Raw genomic sequence first — 8,443 nt, 5'->3', positions numbered from 1 at the left:
ACTGACTTCAGTAAAAAAGCTTTGAACTTAAGTTTCAGTGCAACAATGCCAGCACGTACTGTGGGTTTGTTCTGGGTATGTAAACAATATGTTATGTCATGGTTCTGGGTCCTTTTGACACAGCATTTTGAGCTTCATATGTTTTGATGTGAGTCTGTGTTATGGGTTATGTTCGGATTCTTTAGTTGTGCTGTGCTGATTATTATTATCCTATGTTTTGTTTCTGTTTTGTGTTTTCAGCCCTTCCTCTGTTCTGTGCCTACCCTGGTCCCACGACTCTGTGTTCCCTCTGTTGTCATGTCTGTGATGTCAGAGTGTCTGCTCGTGAGTCTGTGTCTGTAAGTTCAGTCAGTGTACTTCCTGTTTTACTTTGGTAGTCTTCAGTCTGTGTGCGTCAGGTTCTGTTTTGGTGTACTCCGTCTCGTTGTTGTGTCAGCCGTGTCTCCCAAGTGTTTGCTCTTTGCCCTGTTCCCCTTCTGTATTTAGTGTCTGCGTCTGCTCCTGCTTGTCGTCGCGTTGTAACCTCAAACTCGCCTGTGTGTTCCGTTTCAAGTTCAGTTCCTAGTATCACCAATTAAAGTTGTCTGTTCTGAGTTGTTTGAGTCTTTAAGTTTACTTTTGCCTCTGTGAGTCCTGCACTTGGGCCCTTCATCCTGCCTGTCTGCACACAGCCATGACATGTTATCAGTAACACATTCGACATCATATACCCAGCATTCTTCTTCAGCCATAACTCAACCATAAATGTCATTCCCTCCTCCAGTGAAAGTTCATGAAAAGAGCTGCCCTAGTTGCTGTTTCCCTCTCTGTCGTTGGTTTAGCTATGACTGAGACATTTTTGCTTTGCACCAGTGCATTTCTGGTCTATTCCTTGAGTGAACACATGAGCACTTGATGAATCATATGTGTGTGTGTGTGTGTGTGTGTGTGTGTGTGTGTGTGTGTGTGTGTGTGTGTGTGTGTGTGTTTGACATTATGATGTAAGTCACTCAGTGAAAACCTAAAGGACACAAACCCAATCTCAGCCTGTAGCAGATTTGCTGTTAGCTTTGTCACTACTCCTTTAAAAAAACATCAATGTTTGTTCCTTAAGGTTGATGTTTTAGTGAATACATTGTTACAGGGTTTTGTTTTCCTCTCTGTTATATATGCTGAAGATACATAATGGCTTTGTCATAACGGATGCTGTTGTATGATAATGACGTTTAAGTAAAATAAATAACATTAATTCTGACAATGCAACAATATCACGATTCTTAAAAAAAAATAAGAAAATGATGGTAAAATCAACAGGATAGTATACTGCAAATCAGTCTGTAACATGCACAATAAAAAGGCAGAAAACTAATTTTCTCCAGGCTCTGGTCTGCAACTCTAAAATTGCTTAATCTTTCAAATGAAGAAACATTAAAAGCTTGTCACAGCAGGAATATTTCCCATTTTCCTGTAGAATCTGGTGTCCTGGGATCTGTGCAAAATTAGAAGTTCAGCTAGTTTTCCTCCTCTCAGCCAGACAGTAAATTAGTAATGGCTGCCGTAACACATCAGGACGTTCTACACTAGACTGTTACATAACACTGCACCGGGGTGGTCATGAAAGATTCAGACACAACAGCGCATAAAAAACCCACTCTGACTTCCCACTAGCGAGCGTAACTGCACTGTTCACAAGGAGACAGTCTAGGATTTTCCACAGAGATTAGACTTTCAAAGCTACTGTCTTTTCAAATGAATAATTTTAATTAATACAATTTTAAACAATCCTATAGATTTCTTTTTAAGTTTATTCTATTTTTTACTTCAGCTCAGCGTGCTTTCTCAGGCGAGCTGATGAAATGCATGGAAAGCTTTTGGAAACCTCAGAGGCACAGAAACTGATTCCCTACAGCACACTGTGAGGACAGAAATGTCTGGGACCATCTGTGAATCTCCTGCATTTGTCAGGCCCACTGTGGAGCGTTAGAGAAGAAAAGAGAAAAACTGCACATGTGTTATTTTACTAAAGCCATTTAATAGATAAGAGGTGTGCCAATGCAGCCAAGAGTGTCTGTACACACACGATTGCCTTCCAGTGAGACACATACTAGGAACCATGATGTGTACTACTGAAAAATATATTTCACCAACTATAGCAAAAATGGTACACCTGCAACCATCTGCATAAATGATGTCTGTTTTCAATTTAACTGGTGCAGCAAAGTATTCATTAGCAAGCATATACATTTTTATTTATTTATTCTTGCACAAGAAAAAAACAGGAAAGTAAAAACTGATGCATTAACAGACCATGCTGATTTACTGCTTGGAGACCTAATTAGAGCTTTTGTTAAAGTTATTGGTACGTGTGTGTTTCCAGCAACTCACAATGTATGCAGTGAAAATGGGCCATGGAATAGCTGCAACAAACTGCTCTGTTACCTTAAAGTATGCAGGAAGTTAGATTTGCCAGCATTTTTTTTTTACAGTGCACCATCTACAATACCAGAAAAGCTGTTGCAGACTGTACACTAATACTTTTTAAAAAATGTCCTCTACTATATATCATGAACTCCTCAGCACAGCGCTTTCAGCTGTTTGGTTGACATTACAATGTTGTTTTAATATTTCTGTTCCAACCCCCATAAACAATATGTACCCAAAACATCTACCCAGGGTACAATCTGGACATGTCGCCAGTCTATTGCAGGGTAAACAGGACAACAGTTCACACTTAAAATTGGTCTATGGCCAATTTTAGACTCTCCTATTAACCTAACCCCATGCATGTCTTTGGACTGTGGGAGGAAGCCTGAGTACCTGGAGAGAACCCATGCAGGCACTGGAAGAACATGCTGTCTGCATAGAAAGACCGTGGCCATTTTAACCCAGGTTAGGGTTTGACTAACCTTCAGTCCTTCAAAGCAGAAGATGTGCCTGATGCTTAACCAAGACATTTTAAAAAGGCTGTATGAAAACATGTGGTGCAAATCACGTTTTCATAACTGATTCACTATCACTTGGTGTTGGCAAGTTGGTGTCTTCCATACGAACTGCAGGTGAGAACAGCAAAATTTTTAGCAACCAAAGCAACTGCAAGTGAGATTCAGTGCCTCTTTGTGACCAATTTCCCACTAGTGACTACACAAACCTCCATCAACCACTCACACAGTTAGCAGGGGATTTTTCCCATACAGGCCTCTCTTACTGAATCCTGACAAATTTTACATTACCATAATTTCTGCAAAGACTAAAAAATAAAACACTGTATTGTACTTGAAAAATATCAATATCTAGCTGTAAATATGTTTTCTTCTATTTCTACAGTGTTAAATTTATGGTTGTATCTCCGCAATAAACTGCAAGAAAACAATTTCATACATGTCCTTCTTCAGGTCCATCACGTTGTGGAATAGAGATGTAAGCTGGGGTTTCAAAGTCACATAATTCATATTTAATTTTTTCATAGTGCACCTTGATCCCTCCCATTTCCCTAACATCCTTCTGCAATGAATAAATGATATGAAGGCAGGTGCACATGCAAATAAAAGAGGTGTGGGTTAACGAATGTTTAGAGGATGGAAAAGGCAAAAATGTGCGTGTGTGTGTGTGTGTGTGTGTGTGTGTGTGTGTGTGTGTGTGTGTGTGTTATGTTGAGGGAGAAAGAGAGGATAGCGTGGAAATTTAGAGATGATTGTACACATGGAAAAAACTACTCATACATGAAACACTGCCCATGTCAGCGACTGGCAAGCTGTGTAGCATCACACTTTGTAACATGGATGGATAGATGGATGGAAGCAGTTAATAAAGAATTAAGCATAGAAAAATACATCTGGTTGTGTTATCTCAAAACTGAATGCAATCCCATACTGTTTTTCTTTTATTATGACCAATTTTAAGCTATCTGGTAGAACAAGCAAATACCCAAAAACCCTGCCACACGACAAAAGTCAATAATAGCAGAATTTCATTAGGGAAAACTGAGTTTGTTGGTATGAGACATTGCTCTCCGTTGCACCTGCACTTCATATCCAGGCCCACTGTGGCTGACAGCTGCTTGATGGAGCCCTATAACGATGATAAACCTGTCAAGTGGTTTTACCGAACAATATTGCAGATGTGCAAATGTAATCTGTGGAGGCTGTTTATGAAAATACTCAATGCTATTCATCTGCAGAGAAGGGCATGCTGTCTCTGTGATTATATTCAGGAATATATTTTATGAAATCACATTAACTAGCTCGAATTTTTATACCTCAGAAAGATTAAACAGATAATTTAACGCCTGGTAGAGTTTCAGTGCGATCAACCCGAGACCAGTAGTTTATCATATTTACCTTTCATGACAAAAAACACATTATCCAGGTATCATATTGTACCATGGATCCTCGGGCCATATGCATTACTGACCACAGAGCTGCATAGTCACGCCTGGGATTATTGAGAAGAGTTAGAAAAAAAATAGAAAAACAGACATTGCATAAAAGCTTCATGGTATATTACCACACAAGGCTGCAAAAACATCATTTTAACTCTTTCACCCCAACCAAATAAGGAGGTACACTCTTCTATTATTATAAACAACAGGTGGGTTTTGACATGGAACAAACTGGAGCAGCCAGAATGCCAGTCTCGCTGGCAAACAAACATCTTTATCTATCAACACAGATGAGATGATGCCGCAGAATAACACCAAGGACAGTTCACGTATGCATAACTCCTGTCGTATCCAATGATATCACATCTCACAAATTTGTTCTTAATTTAGTATGTCTTTCACACTTTAAATTTTGGGACCAGGAAAGAAGATAAGACAGGATTAGGTCTCTCACAACTCAAAAGCTGTGTTATTCTATGTTACATTTTGACAGGTGTGTTACTCGTCACTCTCATTTGTCCCTATAATTTTGCCTTGCATTTGGAGGAATGACTCAGAGGCTGTCAGATTATCTTCAAGACTTGTGTGCATAGCAATTTATTGAAGAGGATGGACAGACACACGGGACTAACAGTCCTGTGAAAAAACAATAGCCCTTTTCCAGTAGCACCTTCTTGGTTGGCTTGGTACCAGGTACTTTTTTAGTACCTATTGGCCTCAAGTTCCTAGCAATCTGAGGCAATCCAAAAATGTGACGCCAACTCATCAAATGACTGCTTGCCACTGATTGGCCAGTTAATGATGAGTCATTAAAGCGACTCATTTGAGAAAATTAAGGAAAACAAAGGAAATGGCTGCACAAAAACCCTGTGGTCCTCAAGTCTGACAAAAAGCCACAGACCAAGCAGCAGGTAAATCACCTCAACATCCTCCATTGCTGTGTTTTGTCACATGCAAAAGACCTTTCAGCTTGCAGTCAAGGTACTAAAAGGGCTATAAGTACACCCCATGATTCAGTAGAATGTAGAATTACTTTTATCAGCAATAACTTGGTGTAAGCAATTTTTCTATGACTTTGTCAGTCTTTTCCACTGTTGTTGAGGCATTTTTGGCCACTCGTCTTTAAGATGCTGTTTCAGTTCACTGAGGTTTGTTGCCATTCATTGATGAGGAGCTCTCTAGGAGTGCCACCACAGCATTTCAATCAGGTTAAGGTTCGGTCACTGGTCAATAATATGGTCACTGATTTAGAGGAGTGTATTTAACTGATTTTTTACTGATAATTGTTACGCCTTATTTTGTTTTTTATTCAACAGCTGCAGCAACAGTTGGTTTTTAAGGCTGGCCATTCAGATTATTTGCATTTTTTAAACACATGGCCCTTAATTTTAAACAGTGTAGGCAGCAAAAGCAAACTTCTGTTTCACTGTTGTTGAAATTTATTGCGGATTTCTATTTAAATACACAAAGAAATTCACATTATTATAATTACAAGAAATAAAGGTACTGTCTTTTTGACTGACTCATTTCAAAAGCTGACATCCTACACCCTGTATTTGAGGAGAATTTATGGGATTTCTAGTTAATAAGAGACCAGCAGCTTCAATTATAATTTCTCAGTAGTAGCTAAGGTGAAGATGCATTAGTGGTGTACTATTAACCCAACCAACTAAGACCATTCAAGTGTAAGCCTGATTTATATTTGGGGGAAGGCTTCAGCAGTCACTTTGAATAACAGTTACCACAGTGACAGCGTGACCTTTTCCCGGATCTCTCTGAGGATGGAAGAAGATTAGACAGGACAACTCAGAAGCCTCCTTCCTGTACTTCCTGTACAATATTGGACAACGTGCCTTGTGTGCACCCATGTCACTTTTTTTTAGCTATTAATATAACAACTACTTATAACTTAATAATTCTATTCTCCCTGGAGAAACAAAGAAGGAAATGAACAGTAAGTCTATTCACTCTTGCCCAGCACTTTATTATTCAGTTAATAAAATATGGTATTATATATCTTATTTAATGCTGTTGTGAATATTTGTAAAATCCAGGAGGACAGTGCATCGTGTTTGTCAAGACATATAAAGATTGAGGTGATCGCCAAAGTCAGACAGTGTGATGCTGTTTGAATTATGACTGTCTGTTTGCATTTTTGTGGCAAATCTATGTAACAGTTGCTTAAATTCAGTCTGGAAGTTGTATCAAATTGGCTGGGAGAAAGACAGCTCCATATACAACATGACATGCCCACTATGTGGATGGATGTTTATGACATGATTCAATGACCTTGGAAAAATCATGCATTTATTTATTTTAAATTATAATATAAAATATATACAATTTTAGCAGTTCATTTTGTTATACTTTAAATATAACTGAACTACAGGAAAAGGTGATGTGAAATAAACATGTCACAGCTTGTTGGGGGCTGATTTGATGACTTCAGGCAAGAGTGAAACCCCCCTTTTTAAAGTGAGAACAACCAAAGTATGCAAATGATCATCTCAGAAAACATTTATTAAATAAACCCTGAAGCAGATGGGCAGCAGCAGCAGAAGACCACACCTGGTGTACACCTTAGTATTATTTCTGACCATGTCCATCCCTTGGAGACAACAGTGTATTCTCTTCTGATAGCTGCTTACAGCAGGATAAAGTTTGTTATGAACTCTACAGTCACCAGATCTCAGTCTAGTCAAACAGCTTGGAGAACTGGATATTCCTATTACGGATGAGAGCATAATGGGACAACAAATCTACATTAACTATATGATGCAATCATGTCATTATGAACTGAAATCTATGTGTCTAGTTTCCAGCACTTTTTTAAATCTATGCCACGAAGAATAGGACAATTCTGAAGGCGAGTGGGTCCAGGCCAGTATTAGTGAGGTTTAACCAATGAAAGTCCCAGCTCCACAAAGATCAAAAGAGAAACTCATAAGTGAGGCAACATCATTAAAAGTTCTTGTGAATGATAACAAAAACAAAAACCCAACATGTATATTTTTTTATCGTGTTTTTAATAAAGAAAATGCTTATTAAGTCAGACCAGATGGCTCAGGAACAAATCCCTTCGTAAAAGGCTTAAGCACAAGAACAGAATATGAAAACAAAACTTTGCAAAATAGTCTCTAAAGCGTTAAAGCTATTCCAGACAAATGCTTTGTAATATGTTACTCACTGATTAAAAACATACCAATTTAAGAAAAATAAATAAATCAAGAATGAAGGAGTAATTTGATGTGGCTCCTGCTGTTTTCACAGTTTACTTTCTACAGTTTACTGGATGGTACAAAGGGGACCATAGCAACATAGTCGGCAAAACAGAGAGCTGGTGTGTTGCTCAAGAGTGTGGCAAGAAAAAGACAATCTGAGCGCAGTGGAGAGACTGGTGAGTATGAGCATTTACAGTACATAGCAACCAAAGATCAGAGTTCAGATCTGTAGATGGACGAAGAGAGAAAGCAGAAAAACAAGTTGTGATCAATGTTTGCAAAAATTGCTTATGAATCTAAAGTTTTCATATTACTGATGCAATTATTTTCATGTGTTTAACCAGCGTAACATTGAGTACTTACTCATTTTAATCACTGCTTTTGGCGCTTAGATGTTAATTTTGCTTCCCGTCCGTTAGTCTTTAATCATATCCTAATGACTTCTGCTTTGTAATATTTGTCATAATAATGTCTGTCATAATAATGAGATATATTTATAGCTGTTGGTGCTGCAGGTGGAGGTTGTATTTTAAGACCAGCACATTAGGTCGTTCAAGTCTAACCACTGCCATCTAAATTTGCTTCCAGTCCATTAAACAGATTGTTGCTGTCACTTCGCAGCACTGTTGGACATGTGTGATTAAACGCCCACATATCGCATGGAACTAAATAAATGCATGAGAGATATATTTATACTCGGTTGCCTGGTGAAGCATGAAAACTTCTATCAAATTATCACTTTTTATTCTTCTGTCACCTCTTTATCAACATATCAACAAGGAAAAAATGCACTTCCAGATTCTGCTGACATGCTAATTAACTATAGCAGTAAAGTAGAAGATTCAGCAAGGACAATTCACCATGT

Source organism: Diplotaxodon limnothrissa, linkage group LG3, assembly GCF_057381915.1.
Source record: "Diplotaxodon limnothrissa isolate DT_005_m linkage group LG3, D_limnothrissa_male_GT1.1, whole genome shotgun sequence".
Lineage (NCBI taxonomy): Eukaryota > Metazoa > Chordata > Actinopteri > Cichliformes > Cichlidae > Diplotaxodon > Diplotaxodon limnothrissa.
This window is presented reverse-complemented; position numbering follows the sequence as displayed.